Below are 21589 nucleotides of genomic sequence, written 5' to 3'. Positions count from 1 at the left end.
TATGCTGCTTCAGCTAATATGTCTTCTGTGTGTCCTTTACACAGAAGAACTTGCAATATGACATAGCATTGTCATATTGAACAGAACAAAAGTTACAAAGTCATGAATTTAATTCTGCTTTCATTACATTTTGTGGTGCTGGATGAATATAAATAATTTAATTTGATATAATTTAGATTTTTTTAAACACTCAAATGTCTGTGAAGGTTCTCAGTCACTCAAAAACAAAACACTCAAATGTAATCTGCAAATAAAATAGCAGGTCAACCTGTTGTCAGTAGGTTTACCTCCTACTATGTTCATAGCTTCTGTTGCTATATGCTCTTTTAGTCTTTATCTTCTTAATCTGAGTCCTCTGCTCGGTATTAATAGCTCTGGTTTTAGCAGAAAGAGCAGGGAAACAGAGCAGACTGAGAGAACTGAGGGATTGTTGCCTGAATTCACATTGGATTTTGTGCAATGTGCAGCTCAGCGAATCTCCTTTCAGCCCATTGATTTATAATAGCATTCAACCAATGACAGCTAAATCTTTAAATTCTCTATGTTTAGTTTAGGGTTGGTTTTTTTTCTTCTTCTGTCCTCATTTGATAGCAGTAAGATATTAATGTTAATATTTCAGATATATTTCAGTGTGGAATCAACTCCTCCTTTTATTCACCAGCTCTGTGATGGCATGTCTAGTATGTTATGTGTACTTGTTAAATAATGAAAGGAACATTTGGATCACACATGCAATCTTGATCAATGAAATACTACTGACATAAAACATGTAATACTTTGAGAACAAATAATAGTGACTGGGAATTAAAATCACCAATATGTGATTTTATATGTGAAGATATATATGTGAGTTTAGTAGTCACGGTTTTCACAGTTTTTTTTTTTTTAATATGTTTGAGCAGAACCTGATTCCTCCTAAACTTTGACCTTATTCATGAAAACTTTTTCACAAGTCATACTAAAGAAATCAGGTGATTTGATAAACACAAGCCCAGCATCTGGATAATAAATAGTCTGTACACAAGGCAAACAGTCATACTGAGAAAACTTCATGTTATAATTAAAACCTGATTTTAAGCCATGATTTTGAGGTTTTACCGTGATTTTGCTGCCCACTAAAGTGAAAATTCACCCACACCTTGATGCTTTAGAGTCAGGATTATTAAAAAGTATTAGTAAGAAGGAACTCAGATATCTCTGGCTGCTGAACCAGGGTGATCTGCTGTTATGGGGGTGTTGAAAACACACATGCTGAGTTTGTAATTATCTCTTGAGAGTCTCTCAGTTTGCATTCTCATCTATCTATTTTAATCCTTCTGCTACTGTTCTCTATTCAGCTCCTCCTTGTTTTCTCCCTCAGTCATCCTTTCTTTAATAATCACGCTTTGACTATCCACATAAATATTTTTAGTCTCTCCTGCTAAAACTGTCAACTGCACCTGGAGACCTGGTGAATTGATTACTGCTGATTTACTTTTTTAAAATATTTATCTATTTACTTATTGTTGAAGGCTGCACTTTTTGTTTTTAGTGTTATTAATGATGGTTTGTTCTTAGTGATTCTGAAATTGTTTAAAGAAAAACTGCTGAATTGGAAAAGTTCAGCTGGTGTCAAAGTCTGGAAGAAGGATACAATTAGAGAAAAAGGTTTATGTGTTTGTGTAAAGAAACAAAAACTCCAGGAGAGACTGAAATAGGGAGAGAATCAGGGGAGCAAACAAGAAGAGGTAGAGTGAGTGATGGGTACAAAGTGTGTACTTGTCTTAAAGGGGATGTTTCACATGATAACATGTTCTGCAGCATTGCCACCAGCAACCCACTACCCCATCCTCCTTGTCCCCATGGCAAACACACACACACACACACACACACACACACACACACACACACACACACACACACACACACACACACACACACACCTGTTATCTCTGCCTTCCCACCACCCAACCAGGCAGGCAGACAAGATTTCTGAAAATAAATAAATAACCTTCAAGAACAACAAGTTATACCGAATTCAGTTCAGTTCATCTATACCAGAAAATATTAGGAGACCGGATATCTGACAACATTTTTTAATGAACTGAAAACTAAAGGATGAAGGTAGGAAGAATAACAGTTCTGATAGGATTTATTTATGCTGCACAATTCAAGCTTTTTCATATTGTAAAGTGGACAGATGAATCCTGGCCAACAATGTTTACTGAGCAGTTGATTAAAACAGGATTTACATAGTAAGGCCATAACTTTTATTTCCGTTTCATCATTATTAAGCAAAGAGATTTTCGTTTGTTTTTATTTTAATGATATTGCAGTTCTTAATGACCAGGCATGTGCTTTGTGCTGTGTAGTGCACTGATCATCACTTTTAGTAGTATATATTAGATGTGTTAGCTTACTTAAAAAAAATCTAATAATAAATCCTCGGATGAGGTTTTTTTGTTTTTTCGAAACACTAAACCCTGCTGTACAGTAGAAATCTGCTATAAAACTTTGCAGTAATATACATCACTTAAATAAATTTGTTATTCAAATGTTGCTGCTCAACATTAGTTATACTACCTAGTTTAACCACTTTACTGTATTGGCTAAATTGTGTAGTAAGCAGTATTGCGGTAAACTTTGCAAAGATGGACGTTGCTGAACTAATGCAGTGGTATCTACAGTCGGCGCTACTTTAGGTCCTGGGTAGCAGACATTATAATCAAGAGATATGGTACTGAAAGAATCCTCAAGAAATTTATGGGGGAATTTTGCAACAGTAAAGACTGTGGTACAATATATATCTTTCAAGGCTGAAAGATTTAAAACCATATTTGTGCAACGTCAGCCAACTTTTAAGTGATTTTTATCAGATTTAACTGGATATGTTCTGTAGTTTTTATGTCCCCTTGACCATTAAAATGAAAGTTAATTGAAAGAGTGCTTCAAAATAACTGCCCAAATAAGTGTCCAGAAGAGTAACAAGACTTGCTTCCTGAAGGAGTCATCAATTTGATAAAGTTCTTTAGTAACAGTTGGCTAAATCCACCTTTATACTGATTGGAAAGCAGCCACGATATCACTCATCTAGCATCTGCTGTATTCCAGAATGTAGTGAGCTAAATCCACAAAGAGCAGTAAAATACAGCAGCAACATAGGTCAGCTGGATTTGCTACACCCCACAACAGACATTATTATCTAAAATTATTTCATTTCTGATTCATTTCACCTGCTTCCCACTACACCAGAACTTAGGGTTCTTTCACCTGCTCTATCCCACTTTAACCCTTGGCTATATTATTCAAGTCACACAATAATTGTAATTTATTAACAGGAGCTCCGATTATCTTTTATTTTTTCCAATGCTCAACATTTCACTTTTTCAAAACCACAAAATATAAATTTTAGGGCTGAACCTCTTCACTCGTATCCATTATCTATGATTCGGCAGACTGTAATGGAGTTTGTTGTAGCTTTTATACTGGACACTAGACCACTTCATCAGAAGCATGACGTGGCTGCGGTAACAGCCGTTTTACAGCGCAGCAGATTTGGCTGATGTGCATGGCAAGTTAAATTACCATGAAGTGGAGCTAGAGTGTTTTTGTGTGTGTATCTGTGAGTGTGTCTAGCAGAATGTGAGAAGCGTGTAATAGGCTCACCTGTCTCTGCCTGCAGACTGATGGGCAGGTGGAGAAAATGAAAGCCAGATGGGAGGAAGAAGCGGTGGAGAAGGGTGGGTAGGGGGTAGATAAGACTGCAAAGGCAGGATATGGTGTGGATGCATTCATATTTTATATTTTTACAAAATGGTAATGTGTCGCCTGCTTCAAACTGGAAGTGCAGTTTTAGAGTCTCTTTGGTGGGGTTTGCTAGTATTTTTAGCCGGATGTTCTACTTTTCAACAGTAATGTTTCAAATCTTTCTTTTAGATAGAGCTCACTTTTGACTGACATTGACTGTTTTTATGTATGCTTTTTTTGGGGGGGGGACTAGACTGCAAAGATAGGGATGACCTGATGATATTCTCAACCTCACCACAGATAATCACTCTTTAGAGGTTGTGACCACTTTGTCGTGTTCAAAAAGCTTAGGGAAAGGCAGGCCTAAATCCCCCCATTTTTAAATGACTGCTCAATCTCTTTAAAGATCAGATTCTCATATCCTGATGTCAAATCCTTAACAGTGCATTTTTAGTGTATGCAGTGACTAACTCCATGTTGTTTTTGACAGGGTGAAGAGGAGGAACGTGCTGACATTTTGCCCTGTCAGAAGTAAGTTTAATTCTTGTGTGTGTGTGTGTGTGTGTGTGTGTGTGTGTGTGTGTGTGTGTGTGTGTGTGTGTGTGTGTGTGTGTGTGTGTGTGTGTGCATGCTTTCTGTAGATCAAAACTCAAATCTGACTTGTTTTCTTGCCTTTATTTACAGTTTAGCTTTATGATGCATTGTGCTGATCGTGTTTTACAAAGTGCATTTAATGTTCACCACAAACAGGCAAAAAAGCTTGTTCCCCTCTTTGTTTTCCTGCCTAACCATGTCAGTAGTGAGATAGCATCATCTCGTAAATCTGTCGTGGTGACACATGAAACTTACATCACACCACTTTGACGATGATAGTTTTGACAGTGAGCATTCAAGATTAAATCAGTCAATGTGAGTCCCATGTGGTAAAAATAATGTAAGTGTGAATATACACCTTCAGGTACTTGATGAGATGATGAATATGAAATTTTTTGGCTCTCAAGAAAAAAAATATTTGAAAAAAAAAAAAGTAATAAGCGATCCCAGTAGCTCTACTCTTTGAAAAGCTCTGGTCTGCCAGTATGGTGGTCTCTCCTTCTCTGTCAGTAGCATGTCTTCAGCTGTATCTGGTTGCTGTGGTGACATGTGTGTGTCAGCGGTAGGATGTGTGATGTGCTTGTGTGTGCGTGCGCATGGAGCGGCGGGTGTTGAAAGGACTCTGTAGAGGCAGAGTTCCCCTGTCCAGAAATTCCAGCAACACATACATGTCAGTGATCAGATACAGAAACTGTAGGTATGCAGACACTGCACACCTGCATGTATGTACACACATATATACAAGAAATACACAGACAGCACGGACACACACGTCGACAGATATCCAGATTCCATTCAGGCCAATGCCATGCATTCATACTGACAGCTAAGGACTATAAGGTTACACAGGGAAATCCGTGCCTGGAGCAATGCTTTGAACACTAATAGTATTTGTGCACACTTTTCTTCAGTCACAGAGACTTGGAACTAAAAATGTAATGTCATTGAATTAAAGTAAAGAAATGTGAGCATTCTTATTTTGTCAGAATTGTCTTAATGTCTCATAAGTGACAGATAATATTATATTGAAAATTAGCAAATGTAAATTGCTACTCATTCAGTAGCTGCAGTGAAAATGTTGTTGAAGGGCCCTTATTTAAGGACGACTTGACTATAGCTGATGAGAGAGCAGAAAGAATTGGAGATTTGCTTTCCCCAGCCACAGCTCTTTTGTGTAGGTCTTGGGATTTGAACCGAGGACACAAGCCCACACAAGCTTTACTCTTGATAAACAGGTGTAAGGCAATCCAGTTACTCAGAGACTCTCTTTTCGGCATAACTGTAATTGAGTTCAAGTTCAAGAATTAATTCTCCCTTCTGGGACATTTGGCTTGCAGCAAGCCATATCTCATGCAGGATAATCACAATAAACAAAGAGCAGTGAATATTCAGGAGACTGAGACACAGGAGACCGGAAGGTGCGTTACAGGTAAGGTTGATAATGGGAATGGAGATACAGTTGTATTTTTTTTTTCGATAACTTGAAAACTTTCAATAAAGTGGGATGACTCCGCTCTGAGCATGTAATCCATTTATTCCATGCTATGAAGGTATTGTTATAGAATATTTTACTTTGAGCATTTATTAGTTTGGAGGCATGAAGGAAAGCTAATGAATTCATGTTATGATTTTTAGACAATGCTTCTCAGTTAGCTTGACTTGAAAGCTTGAAAAAAACAGGGGGGAGGGGGGGGGGTAATATTTTTTTTTATTTAAATATTTTGGACATGACAAGGATTTGCTTTGTTTGCTATGCTTTGTTACATCTTCACATCAGCTGTTTTCAATATTTTGTTGGAACAGTTCAAAAAAACCTTTAAAGTCCATTTATTTTCCCCGTTAAATGTCACATTTGTGGTTCCCTGTTCATTTTTCATTCGGTGAGTAACATGAGAGTTGTCTTTTTCAGATGAAAAGGGATGGCCTAGTGAAAATATATTTACATGATGGAGGTTATAACCTTTTCGAAGTTGAAATGTCACATTCCCTCTTCCTGTCTTGATAATGCTCTCTGGTCTCTTACTTTTGTGTTCAGAAACAAATGTAACTTTTACATTTGCTTGTATTTTGTAGCTTTATACACACTTTATGCAAGTTTTTGGCCATTTTCCCACTGAATGCATCTAATTTGGTTATATTGCTAAGGGGGAGTTGTCCTTCTGAAGAAATATATCTACTCAAACAGCCCACCCTTCTTTTATATTATGATGGATATCAAATACTAACTGGAAGAAACACACAAGTCCACTGCATAGTTATTGATGCTGTATTCAAAAAAGGCCTTCATGATGTACTATACACATGAGACATTGTCCACAAAACCCAGTTCTTTCATCTTTCTCTCTCTGCAAATGATTCCATTGACATGTAGGTTGGCAAATTCCTCTACACTTACGCAAATGCATCTACCTCCTTCTGTTTAGTGCATCAGTGTGTAGGGGTGATCTGTAACGTGGGAGTGTGTTTTCATCACTGCGGGTCGTCTGGTCGTCAGAATCCCATTTACTCAGATACATGCATGTATGCGCACGCACATACACAATCAGTCTTTCCACGTGTTTGTTGTACATAGTTGAAAAGCACACTTTTTTTTAGATCATTTCAACATTGATTTATCTACAATGTACCATGTACAGCTCCCAGATTTTTTTGCAAATGCATTTTATCATAAAATTGACTTTGAAATTGACTTTTAGGTTTTGCAGTTGTGAGGAGGGATTTTTGAAATTATTTTTATGTCGCCTTTTTTTGTATCTTTGTGTGTATGTGCACATCTGTGTGTGCGTGTTACCTAAGAGCCTGCTCTGTCCTAATGGATTCAAAATGACCTGAGAGCTCTTTTTAGTTCTCTCATTATGTCAAGCATCAAGAAGTGTGTTTGTTCCTTTTTAGAATAGCTAATACACTTTCATTTAGCCCACAGCAGTGCTTAATAACGTTCATTAGTTACCACTGGGTACAGGGAGATGTCACTGAGTTTTTTCAGTGTTTTAACCCAGTTTTCAGGGGGAAAAAAAGCTAGAGGAGGCTATAGAGTACACTGCAAATCTCTGTAAGCAAATTTAAAAAAATGTATCTTTAATAAGTGTAAAAAAAAAAAACAATTTTAATGGGAATTTAAATTACATTATATATTTGTTGTTGTTGTTTTTTTGTTTTTGTTTCATAGTGTCATTCTTATAGTGTAACTATAAATGACCCTTTACCCATTACCTTATGGCTTAACCTACTTACTCTTTATTTTTAATTCTTGCAATATCACTGGCTCTGACCTATCACTGTTGACATGGGAATGATACGGAATAAGAAATACCAATATAACAATAAGGAGTAATCCCAATTTAAATCACATTATAATGATTGTAACACATCTTTGTAAATTCCCTGTAGGTGAGTGGACCAGTCTGACTGGAAAGTTTGCATAAACTCAGGGCACTGAGTCCCAACATGTATAAGGCATCGAGAAATATTTTATACAAGTTCCACAATCATATATATTATCAATTGATCACTGAATGGGGACCTTATGACTATGTTCACCATGCATGCGTTTATTAACATATGTTTATTTAGTTTGTGCACATTCTACATTTGTTACACTACGTATTTTAACAGTCAGTGCAAATTTTGCATCTTCCCAGTGCAGTTGACTGGCTGCTGATTAATGAGAAGTTATCAAAAGCCACTAAACAAAGTCTAGAAAATAGAGCACCAGAACGCAATGTGGGGATAAGAAAAAAACAATTTGGGTGAGCATCATCATGTCATGAGACATGATTGTCATCAATATTGTTCTGGTAAATTTTCTAGTTTACTATATCCCTTCATTAAAATATTGTACCATGCATTTAAATATTTTATCATGTATGCAGTATATATTATGTATGTATATTTGTGGCGTTCAACAGGATTAGTTGATGACATTAAGAATCCCATGAGGTGTGTAATATTGTAATAAGTCGCAAACCTTTAATTTTACTCAATAAAAAAATGTTCAATTAGCCAACATTATGAGTCAAAGATGTTATTGACCAAACACATGCAAACCCATATGGAAAAGAAATAGAAAAAACTTATAAAAGACTTGCATAAGATGTGGCCTACTTCATATAGTGAATCATATAAGGCTTACATGATTTACTCATGAAAGTGGCCACTTTCTCATTACTTTCATATATTTATTTAGTAAGTATCCAAAACATACAAGTTTCATTTATAGAATTTTTCAAGGGATCTTTTATCTGTTTTCACTCTTAAGATAAGATAAGATAAGATAAGATAAGATAAGACTTTATTGATCCCACAACGGGGAAATTTTTGCGTCACCTCAGCTCAGGTACAGATATCACAAGAAAATACAAAAATACAAATAAGTACAATCAATGAAAAAAAGTAAGATACACTATATACAATGGTAGCACACACAGTATGTGACTATGGATATAGTTGGAAATATTGAAGACATAAACTATATAGCTTGATATAGCTATTGTACCACTACTATTCCTATTTATAGACATGTACACACACACATGTACACACTAAATATACATACGTATACATATACATACATATATACCTGCACATGTCCATACACATGGAAGGTCCATTATGCATGACCTTGTATGCTTTTCATACAAGTTTCATGCAAGACAGATACAAACTTTATAAGATTTATATATATCTTTTCCATATGGGAGGGTTTGCTTAGAATACGGAATAATACTAATATAATTATTTATTATATATAAAAGCAGTGGTTTTTCAGTGTAGACATTGAATTTAATGTGATTTGAACAAAATTATGTTGCAGATACAAATTTTGGTGACCGTCAAATTATACACAGGCATGTTGAATGTGACAGGTGAAACAAACATTTTCAGAGATGAATAATTAAAAAATGAAAAGAATTTGAATTAATGATAGGTGATGTTTTTTGTGCAAATTTTCATTGAAATTTACCACCTGTTGGATACATACGACAAATATTTATGCCATAATCACAGTAAGATTATGACTTGCAGTGATTAAATGTTGCACATTGACAAGGCAAAAATTTTAAGGTCTGTGCCACTTGCCATGCTTTTGACCTAGAAATGCTGACAAGGGAGTGATAGGCCAAAGAATTGTATTAACCCAGCCGTGTCCTTACCATTGCTGACAAGAATTTTATTTCTTGCCGTGCTGCTGCGTTAGACAGCTCTGAGTGGAGTGGGCTAACACTAGGGAGAGCAGTATGTCTGCTCTGTAGGATGTGATTGCTGACAAGTGAGTTTTCTTTGGTCTTAAACAATGCTGAGCAGGGATGGGTAAGGCAAGGAATAGAAACAAGTTAGCTATATCATTTCTACATGTTGACAAGGAACAGCTCTGAAATGCGCTAGTCTGCCTGCCCTTGCATCGCTGACACGACACTGGATGTTTGTTGACGAGCTGTTTGCTACTCCCCGCCCATGTCAGCATGGCTAAGGCCACATACACATCTGCCGCCTGAGAAACTTGAGCCCATCTTTCCAGCAGATATTGTTAGTGTCTGCTTGTGTATGCCCATTGACAGGGATTAGCAGCGATGTGTGAGCATAGCTCCTTGGGATGGTCTTGCTTGCTGTTGCAGGTCAATGCATGTGTGTTCTAATGTCCGTCAGTGTTAGTGTGTGATTGTGTGCATGAGTGTTTGCCAAACAGTGGGGGGTTAGGCCTGGATTGCAATAACAATGGAGAGGAATTTAAATGAGAAAAAAGGGGGGGGGTCAGGGAACGTTTGCAAGGAGGATGGAAAAAGCTTTGGCACTATTGTTATTCTGCCCCTTTGTCATTCTGCTTCTCCATCTCTCTATTACACATCTCTTGGTCTCTGTTCCTCACACTCCAGACTCCCAGATGTCTCATATAAGTCACTCTGTCAGCTCTTGATTTGATCCCAAACTTATTACTGTTTTTGTGATTTCACTAAACAAGTTTTGTGTTCTACCAATGCTTCCACTGTGTTGACAGAATGGGCTGATTAACTAATGATCTGCTCACTTTTGATACTACTCAGTGACTTACAGTTTTTTCTGTAGCACTGTTTGCCATCCATTGTGTTTCCTTTTCAGCAACACAAAAAGGTAATGGATTTCAGAGTTACACGATGCATGCCAGAGAAGTTGTTAGTCCCAGCAGCTGGTTAAATCCCCAACCCCAGGTGTTGGGGATTTACATTTGCCCTCAGTTGATGTAGCACTTTCCCCCTGCCATAACATGGCTGCATAGGTCTACAGGGACACAGTAAAGTAAGAAAAGAGACAGCGATAACTTCCATACAGACGAGACAGCAGTCTGATTCCTTTTCTGACATGCAGCTGTCACAAAAATAAAAGACAAGCAATAAAAAAAATGCATTGAAGAAGTAGGGCTTTTCACATGACAGCTAAAACGTCTTACTGGGAGACATCGAGAATCTGGAACTTGCTGTCTAAAAGTTGCCGAGGGCTGGTATCAGTATAGCCACACAAAAAATAAAGACTGGCAAGACTTGTTTCGTACTTTATTATGAACTGGCTTAATGTGACCTCTCTACTTCAACACTGTGATTTCATATTCTGCTTATATATGATCAACTTGGGTACAAAATCGAGTTTTTTCCAGGACAAGCGAGTTGGAGTGACACGGACAATCGTGTAACATTTCAGGCCAACTCCAGATGGCTTTTGTACTGCAGTCCAGTTTAGTCAAGTTGCTAATACAATCTTGTACTACATATCCAAGCTTAATACACGTTCAGAATTTGTGCGACTCGGTGTGTCTGTCATATACACAGGCATACTTGCTTTCTATCCACATCTCTGTACACGCCGCCCCCACACACCCACCACCCCCACCCCTTTGCTCTGTTGCGGCTCTAATTGCGATCAATTAGGAAACTTCAGAAGGCTGAAATAGGAGCTGTGACAAGGGGCATCCGCTGAGCTGGCAGCGAGAGAGAGAGAGAGAGAGGCAGGGAGGGAAAGAGAAATGAGAAGAACGAGAATGAGTGGAGGAGGAGAGGGAAAACGGTGATATAGGAGTGGAAAGAGGCTGCGGAGGGGGGCAGGAGAGCGGAGTCCAAGTTGGTGTCGAGAGATGAGCTAATGGTAATGGCGTGATTGATGTGGCCACAGCAGCTGAAAGTCACATCGTTTTTCATGCCAGGTATTGATTCCTGACAACCTCTTGTTAGCTTTGGGGCGCAGCAGATTGGGCATGGCACAAACAGCGCCATGGTAGGGGTTTTATTCCCATCTGAAATGTATGCTGTTATACTGCTGAAAGGTGCTTTGAACAAAAGCATCTTACTCTAAATTCGGAGCATGTCAGCTGTAAAAAAAAAGACAGAGCTGCAAACTGATTTTAGTAAGGAGTTGTACTGCTGAGCATAAAATTCTGTTTTATATTTTGATTTTAATTCATGAGATTTTACATAAATAAAGGATGTGCAGGTCACGTTAGCATTACAAGTCTGTTGCTTCATATAACAGAAATATGAAATATCTACCATTATGTGTCTGGCTTTGAGAAAAGGTTTAGGCGTGTAAAGGAAATTCAAAATGTCAACACATTGGCAGTACAACTTGCAAATGTACACTGAGCTGGAGGCATTTTGGTGACAGGCTTGTGTTCAGTCACTGCAAAAGCAATCTGAGAACCCATCAGCTATATGTAGATATCTATTTGTAGAAATTTCTGCCAAAGTGACTCATGGTTAACAGTGATATTGCATTTTTAGTCCGTATATTTACCTAAAAGAAATAAAAAGTGAAAAGGTTGCATAATTATTCTGTGCATCTTGTAATTCGGTGCCTGCATCCATAACTTTCCCCCCTTTCATTAGGCAAATAAATTGATAATTTGCTTGTCACTACACTTGTATTTTTGACAGCATTCGGATATGGGAAAAATGAAGTGCCTCTTTGCAACTTAAGCTCTTCAGAACAGCAATTCTCTTCAAGACCGTCAGGACAAAGGCAGCTGATCAAACAGAAACTGAAGTCTCAACCTTGCCTTTTTCTGATTCTCACTGTGTTTGCATATGCAATACAGACTGGGCCCTAAACATCATCTCCAAGACATTTTGGCTTGAACAGTCTTACAGAAAAACAAGGAACTTCCAGTACGAGTCAAGTATTCCCCCCCCCCCAGGGCAAAGCTTATAAATAGCATTATTATCCGGAAATTTTCCTTCACAGAGGCTACAGCGTACTGGTTGCCTTTAGCTTTCTGAGGCAACAGCTGAAGAATGTTTCGACCACAGCGATTCTACACGAATCATGTTATTTCACGCAGAGCTTGACTTGCAGATAAAAACAAGCTTGTTGTGAATACACTGAATGGTAATTTTTGAACAGTTTATATCACAAATATCATACTTTGTTTCTAGCCTTGAGCATGTTAAGTGTTTCCAATCTTGATTATTTTTTTTTCTTTTGTAAAAACAGAAAAAGATGTTCTTGATACATATACTAGAAGCTGAGAGCCACTGGTGTCTTGTTTAGCTGGATTGCCTTGGGGTATGCAGAGCCTTTTATCTTGTCAACCTAATGTATGTGTGTGCATGTGTGTAGGACAGGAAGAGAGAGAGAGAGAACAAGAGAGAGAGAGAGAGAGCAAGTGAGGAGATAGGCGGATCAATACTAAGCCGTCAGGAGGTCTGCTACTCCCAGAGAGAGAGGGAACAGGACACCCAGCTGAGAGTGGAGAGGGTGAAAGTAATAGACTGAGAGAGACAAAGAGTGAAGAGGAGGAAGGGGTGAAGTAAGAGTGGAGAAGGAAAAGATGGGGGCGAGATGGATGGACAGTGGAAAAGCAACAGGGAAAAGGACACGGGGATGGAAATAGGAAGGGAGAATAGATGTGGCCGGTGATAAATGAACAGATAGAAGGGACAGGAAGAACATGGGGAGAAGAATAATGTAGCTGAAAACCAGAAGAATGTGATGGAAAAGGGGTGAGGAAAAGGGCAAGTGCAGGGTTACAGTGTAAGTTACTGTTGACCCTGAAGTGCAAAACACACCGACATTTCAGAAAACTAAACTAAACACTTTGACACAAACAGCAACTGAGTATTTGTCATTGTGTTTTTGATTTGTTCTTGTTTCGAGGCTCTTTTATGTTGAACAGGTGTCCGTTTGTCTGTAAGGAACTAAGTAAAATTTAGTTACAAAAAGGGCTCTTGTTTTAAAAAAAAAATCAAATTAGGTTATTTGTGTATTTTTGAAACTCGATCTTTGAATAATATAAAAGTACACCCCCCACCGCCGACACACACACACACACACACACACACACACACACAAAAGATGTGATTTACAGAGATACAAGAAAAAAACAAATATTCATGTTGTGTTACAGATGTAGGGGCTCAAGAGTTGGGAGTTCGGCTTGTAATCGGAAGGTTGCCGGTTCGAGCCCCGGCTTAGACAGTCTCGGTCGTTGTGTCCTTGGGCAAGACACTTCACCTGCCGCCTACTGGTGTTGGCCAGAAGGGCCGATGGCGCGATATGGCAGCCTCGCTTCTGTCAGTCTGCCCCAGGGCAGCTGTGGCTACAACTCCACCAGTGTATGAATGTGTGTGTGAATGGGTGGATGACTGGGTGTGTAAAGCGCTTTGGGGTCCCTAGGGGGGACTAGTAAAAACGCTATACAAATACAGGCCATTTACCATTTACCATGTACAAGGGAAAAAAGTATGTACACAACAAGAGTATATTACTTGTATCTCTGTAAATCAACATCTGCTGGGATTTAAACCTTAAACTGTGACAGTGTGAGGGGTCATGCACGAGCTTCTCGTTATCCAAATTATAAAAAAAAAAGACTTGGTATTTTTAACATGCGTTTGATGCATAATTAAAGTGAAAATAAACATCAAATAAGGAAGGAAGTGAAACTGTAATGCATAAGAGCTAAAAGGTTCGACTTGACACTCATAATGAATATTTAAACCCTGGTGACCGTACCTCTTTAAATGATTCATTGTTCTCCCACATATCTATTTTTAGATCCTTTGTCTTAAAAAAAAAAAATCCTGTTTCAACTCTTCATGTTCTTCTCTTTCTTCTTCTGACACATTTTTTCAGCTGCTGGTTTCATACTTTTTAAAAAAATGTCAACCATGACAGATAGCAATGACTTATTAGCCTGCCAGCTGCGAATAGAAAGAAAGACAGAAAGAAATGAAGAAAGAGAAAAGACAGGAAAAATCATCTGCAAATTATCTGTGAATATCATCAGCTGTAATTATCTATCCGCAGTGTATTTCAGCTAGTGATGATTAAAATTCTTAATGGGCTCCGGGAATAGTATTATTTAATGTAGGGGAGTAAAATTGGGAATAATACACCATTATTACAAAATGAATTCGGCATGAAGAATTTCAATTGACTTTTGTTATACTTGGGCCAATAATGACCCAGGTTCCTTAATGAAAGAAATGACTGTGAGGCATAACACAGTTTTTTTTTAAATGAAGTAAAGGAACGTAATGAAACGTCTCCTCCTCACTATTGCTTTATCTGGTTTGTAACAAGCATGAAAGCAAAATGAGCATTTTATGCTTTAATATAGAATTTCAAAGGAGTCTGTATTGCTAATCAGGAGGTCAGGACAGTGGAGGAGATTACAATCAAAGATGAATTGTAAAATTGCCACATTATAGGTACAGGTAAGGATGGGTATTAAGTGATTGCGCATGGGTGGGCTTTGTTTAACTTATTGCATACTTGCAATGTAATATATGGGGAGACCCAAATAGTAAAAAACCCCAAAACGTTGTAAATCTGTGCATTTTCATGAGTTTTGATGCTAAACTGCAAGAAGATTAATGATTCCTTCATAAGCTAGGTTATCTAATATTAGACATATTCAATGATGAAGACCAACAGCCTAGTTTATAAGACAATATGCCTTTCTAACCTGCATCTCTCTTTCTATCTGAAGGTTAGGGCTCACAGGGGAGGAAAGGGATCAGGTTACACTAATGCATCATGGCTGCTGGAGGACACACACGCACACGCCTCGTCACACTCTGTCTCACCTTATCTCTCTTTCTCTTTCTCTCACGCACACACCCTTGTGTGCTGATACCCTTGTACAGGTTTAAAGCATGGCCGTGGCCTTGTGTTATTGCAAGCTGCAAGCACTCTGCCGTCTGTCTCAGGGTAAATCACTTGTCTCTAAAAATAAACTGAAGTCATATACGATCAAAAGAGGCCTGGTGGAGGTTAAACAGTGGCAGATCAGTTTATTTCAACATAAGCTCGTGTTAATGAGATTAAACTTACATTATGGGAAAACCTGAGATACAGCTTTGTACTTGTGATTTCACTCTGTGTTCAAGTGCTCATTCCTAATCTGGACAAATTGTTTTTGTTGGAAAGGAATTTCATGTCACACATCAGAGAAAAAATGGTCACTGCCATCCTGTAACTTTTTCAGTTCAATTCAATTGTATTTATACAGCCCCAAATCACAGCAACAGTCGCCTCAACGTGCTTTATATTATAAGGTGGACCCTACAATAACATAGAGAAAAATCCAACAATCATACGACCACCTATGAGCAAGCACTTTGGCGACAGTGGGAAGGAAAACCCCCCTTTTAACAGGAAGAAACCTCCAGCAGAACCAGGGAGGGGCGGTCATCTGCCGCGACCGGTTGGGGTGAGAGAAGGAAGACGAGATAAAGGATAACTGTCAACTTATTTGGTGATGGTCATATGATTGTTGGGTTTTTCTCTTTTTTTTATTTATTTTTTGGTAGGGTCTAACTTGCAATATAAAGCATCTTGAGGCGACTGTTGTTGTGATTTGGTGCTGTATAAATAAAATTGAATTGAACTGAATTGATGGGGCGATGTCAGTCAACAAGGCTCCATATTAGCAAGTATCAGAATCAGAATCGCGTTTATTGGCCATGTATATGCACAGACACATACAGGGAATTTGATTCTGGTGACTCTCAAGCACAGCAATGTAAATCACAACAATATGTAAACAGCACAATACACACACACACACACACACACACACACACACACACACACACACACACACACACACACACACACACACACACACACACGCACACGTGTGTATATATACATGTACACATGCATACACATACATACACAAAGCTGTGCAAACCAACCATAAATGACAGAAATGAAATTAAGCATAGCATGAATGTATAAATGAAGTATAGATGTTCAGCTAATATATCAACTCTAAAGTACACGTTTTACACATCTTAAATTTATCAAAATGATTTTTACCTCTGTATTCCCCAATACATTATGATAATATTACTGAAATTATTAGTTCACAGTTATTTTTAGAGTTATTGACTTATAATTTTACAGGCTCTAATATAACTCCCCAGAATTTATTGGAATGAAAAGACAAAACATGCTGACCCCATATGTTCTTTATCTGCAAGTATGACGCATTTACAGCCAACAAATTGTTTATATTATATTTGTGACTTGTGTACAACTCTTGAGAAAAGCCAGCAGTTCATGTGGAGATCCAAAAAGTGCCTCTGGATTAGCAGAATGGGGTGGTGTTTCTGTTTTTAAGAAGCAGGACCAGAGGGGTGTGCTCCAATTACATGGGGATAACACTGCTCAGCCTCCCTGAGAAGATCTATGCCAGGATACTTACAGGACAGTCCTGTTAGTCAAACCTTGGATTCAGAAGGAAAACATTGTGGTTTATGTCAGGGTCTTGGAATGCTGGACCAGTGCTTTATCTTGTTGAGGATATTTGAGGATGCGTGGGAGTTTGCTCAACCAGTCTACATGTGTTTTGTGAACTTGGAGAAAACATTCTGTCATGGGAGACCCTGTGCGCGCGTGTGTGTGTGTGTGTGTGTGTGTGCGTGTGTGCGTGTGTGTGCGTGTGCGTGTGTGTGTGTGTGTGTGTGTTTGAGCAGAGACTTTGGGGGGAAAAGGGTATCTGGGCCGTTCAGACCCTGTAAAACTGCTGTGGGAGACTGATCTATATTGCAGGTAATAAGTCAGACCTGTCGATCCCATATGGGGCTTAGTGTGTCTGACTAAAATGCCTCTTGTGTGGTGAGATGTTCCTCAACAAGGAACCTAGAGGACACCCTGGGACAGACTGGAAAGATTGTATTTCTTAGCTGGTTTGGGAACCCCTTGGTGTCTCCCCAGGTGAGCTGGAGGATTTGGCCATGGGAGGGAAGTCTTAAACTACTGCCCCCATGACCCAGCCCCAAAGAAGCAGCAGATGAATGGTGATTCATTCTTGGGTATTTGGTTTAGTGCTGCGGGTGGTTGATTTACCATAGTAATACTAAATTACCCTAAAGAGCTAAAGAACATATCACCACATTTGCAATACAGGATCATTTCAAACCAGGTTAATTTTGATATTTCAAATTAATGAAGTCAAATGTCATACTTTGAGGTCATACATTAGCCACGACATTGTGAGTAACAACTATTTGTGATACAGGGTGATGCCTACATTATTTGGTATGTATTTTTAAGTAGTGTAGTTTACACCTCACTTCTAGTTTTTGTACTATTGTTTGTGTTTTTTTTTCAACGATTGCATTGCCATTTACCATAATAATACAAAACATATCATCTGTTTATAACATTGTGAAATTAAAAGTTTAGCTTTACTTTCAATCAGCAGTTCATTTGGATCAGAGGGAAAGAGTCAGTGTGTGTTAAAGGCCACCCCAAATTCAGCTTGCTAATAGTGCATTTCTTCTATCAGTAACGTATTCATCATCGTCCAATCCCCACTGTCGATCACTTTGTGCAACGGTTGCAGTTACCCACTGGGTCATGCAAATCGCCATGAGTGTGCGTTTGAAACTGCGTGTGCACCAGACTTAATCTCCTAATGTGGAGCCATCATTCATCCATTTAGCTGTACATTAGTTTGTTAGTCAATTACGCGCCCTTGTTGAGTCAACAGCTTGGCATTTCCATCATGTTGGTTCGTCTAAGCAAACAAACGAAGTACTCCCCTTGGACTTATGGAGATGTTACAAGAAGACTTTTCAGTATTCTTATTTTCATTTTTAGTATTAACACAATAATCCGTTTCACTATGAATTGGTCCGTCTCAGTGAAAGCACCTTGGTGTGAAGTCCATTTATAGTTCAAACATACTGGGAAACACTTTCACATTCTCATTCAGCTGGTAAAAACCTATAAATGACTTTCCATGAAATTTCCACTGGAACACTGGTCACTTCTTAATAGTAAAGGTCAACGGTGAAAGTGCAGAAGGATTATGTTCTCTCTGAATGTCATTCTTTCCCTTATATACATGTGCACACACATGCACAGACACACACACGCGCATTCTCTCTCACACACTCACACACTTTCGCTCTCTCTCCCAAGTCTAGTGATAGGGCCTTATTGTGTGAGCCAGAGGAAATGCAGACACAGCAGAGGACAAGCCATCCATTGATCTGAGTATAGACTCGTCTCGTTCTCAGCCTCTTTTCTCCCTTCTCTCGAGCTGCTACCCCGCACTGTCTCTGCCTTTCCAACCCATTGCAACCCCTTGTTTTTCTCTGCTCTTTGTGTTATCTGCACTCCACTGTCCTACACATATATATTTTTTGTCACCCTATGATCGACCACCCTCTGTGTCTCTATATTATCACCTTCTATCTGTAGGCCATTTCTACTGCTTTTGTAGCTACTTGCCTTCTTGGACTAACCATGCTTTCTCCCACACTCTTGTCTTTATTTCTTTTTATTCCAAAAATAATCTCTCTCTTTGCTCTTCCCTTCACTCAGCTTCACCTTCTATATATATATATATATATATATTCCCACTAATCCTTATTTCCTCATGTTTCATTATTTTTTTAAGGTAATATTCAGGTGAAGTCTGCAAGTTAAAAAAGAAAACAAAAAACAAAACAGAAAGTAGTACACAAGAGGAGGAAATACAAAGTTAAATGCTTGACTGAGGAGGAAGTAAGGAAGTGGCAGAAATAGACAAAGAAAATGAGAAGAGGAATCTATCTGTGAAGAAAGGAAACATAACATGCTATGGAGATAAAGGAAGAACAATTAAAATAACGAAAGAAGTAGAAGAAAGGACAGAAGAAAGAACACCTGATGAGAAGCGGTAGTTCAAATGTCTTGGAGCTATGCCAGTAAAACCAAGCACAGAGAGAAACTGATGTACTGAACGCATCCACCCCCTTGCACACACATACACAGCACAGCCTCAGTAACGGCATAGCTCACGGCTAAAGTAACCCTCAAGTGACTGGTGAGCCTCAGAACTAGCTGCTCTTGAACGTCCCTTATCTCCTTCACCTCCCCTCTTCTTTCCTTTCCTCGCTGCTTCAGCAAATTCCCTCTTCACCTCGCTCCTTCACCTTCTCCCTCCCCTCTTCTTTCTCCGCACTGACACTCCTGTCTCCCTCCCTCCCTTCGGTCCTCCATCCTCCTTTCTGCTTCCTCTGTGCCTTGCTCCCTTCCTGCTGCACAGGCTTTTATATGATCCATGTGGACCTCCCTAATGACATGTGGAACTCTGTGTGTGCGATCGTGTGTCTGTGAGTATGCGTGTGTTAAAGGTGCTGACATGTGCATGTGTGTGTATCTGTGTATGTGTATTTGAAGTGCTGACATGTGCGTGTGTGATGGAGGTACTGATCGTAGTGTGGTTCTCCTACTGAAGTTTTGCCGACAGCTTTTTACTTTTGAAAAGGGCAGTGACGAGAGCTGGTGGGTAGTGAGGGGAGGGGGTGGGGAGGTAGTGAGGGCTCGATGGCTGTGGAAGACAAAGGTAGAAAAAAAAAGAAAGCAAGAAAAGATTGCAGGAGAAGTCAAGAAAGGAGCTAAGCTAATGTTGGGAGGCATGAAGGATCACAAATTGTTGAAAAGTGAACATGAGTAACTGCACTGCTGTCTCGTGTTCTGATTTTTGTTTTTTCAGTGTCACGGCATTATGGCAAACAGCTCTTTGAAATGTGTTGCAGAAAGTTGAAATATTACAGGAAGAATAGTCTGAAACCAACAGGAAGAATGGGATGGGGTGAGGACGAGGAAAGGAAAGAAAAAGACAGAGGAAAATAGAGGGTGCAGGGTGCTCGGCATACATAAAGTGCTGGAAATATCATGTTTCCTCCTTTCAAGCCCGCAATGAGATGAGAGGACACCAAGAGAGACAGAGAAAGGAGAGGTGACAGGATTTTGTCACAGTGAAACGAGCTCTCTTGGAAGATGACAAGTTTTAAAGAGGACTGATTGGGGCTTTAAGCGTTTCTTAAGAACTCCCCTTGACTGAAAAGACTGACCACCTGCACACATGCTGGGAAGTGCTTCTCTAAAGTGATTCATGCAGCGTATTTTCAGTCACACTCAGCTTATGGCCAATGGTAGAATGCTGACATTTCATATTTGAGGAAACCAGTTTTTCACAATTACAGATTTAAAGATTGGTCCCTGAAACATTAATTACTGCCACATCACACTTAACAGAAGATATACATGTGAAATAAGAAATTACTAGGCAGAAATGATCAATTTCAGTGAAGTTGGAAAGAAAAAAAAACATTGGTTGACATTACATATAGTGTCAGTAAAGACCTACATGTTAACCGTAACCATGGTGACAGTAGTCCCACAAATTTAAGCTGAAATATATCAGTGGATTGTTGGATATAACTGTTGGATGCTGGAATTGAAATTTATTACATAAGCAGAATTGATTGACTTAGAAGAGATTAAAAATAAATTATTTTTAAGGACAATTAAATAGACATGCTTGTTTAATTAAATGAAAACATCCCTTTACCTTTGAATTCTATATTTTGCTATATATATTATAACTCAGTATTTTTATATATGTGAAGTATGTGGGGATTAAAGTGTTTTTGTGTCTGTTTTTGTTGTTGTTGTTTTTTTCTATTTTAGTTTTTACCAAAGTCAATACAAGGCTCATTTAACCATAAACCATATCTTGAAGTATAAAAAAGTGGACCATAGAAATATCACGCACAGTATATCTTCAATAAATTGTTAAAATGCCCATACAAAGATTTTATCTGATGAAGGTAGGAATATTTTCTGGATGATTTGTACTTTTTAAAAGTTGTATTTATTTATACTTAAAACAAAAGCAGACTTTGTTGGACAGATGAGCTGACCTCTAATGAAACTAAACCGATACCTCTGTGAAAGAGACATCTAAAACACGAAGCTTTGGTTTGGCTCAGAGCTTTTCAGTCAGTATTAATGAGGT

The 21589-nt window shown here is 38.6% G+C and overlaps 1 protein-coding gene across 1 annotated transcript in view; it reads left to right on the top strand.

Annotated features, from left to right (window-relative positions):
• Positions 1-21589, top strand: part of cntfr (ciliary neurotrophic factor receptor) — a 233937-nt gene that overhangs the window by 28334 nt on the left and 184014 nt on the right. Inside the window, exon 2 of the mRNA XM_085359687.1 lies at positions 4217-4257. The gene's annotated coding sequence lies outside the window, so the exon portion shown is untranslated. The remainder of the gene's footprint in view (positions 1-4216; positions 4258-21589) is intronic.

The sequence above is a fragment of the Diplotaxodon limnothrissa genome, linkage group LG7 (genome assembly GCF_057381915.1).
Source record: "Diplotaxodon limnothrissa isolate DT_005_m linkage group LG7, D_limnothrissa_male_GT1.1, whole genome shotgun sequence".
NCBI lineage: Eukaryota > Metazoa > Chordata > Actinopteri > Cichliformes > Cichlidae > Diplotaxodon > Diplotaxodon limnothrissa.
Note: the sequence above shows the minus strand (reverse complement) of the source record. Positions and strands in the feature narration are given on the sequence as shown.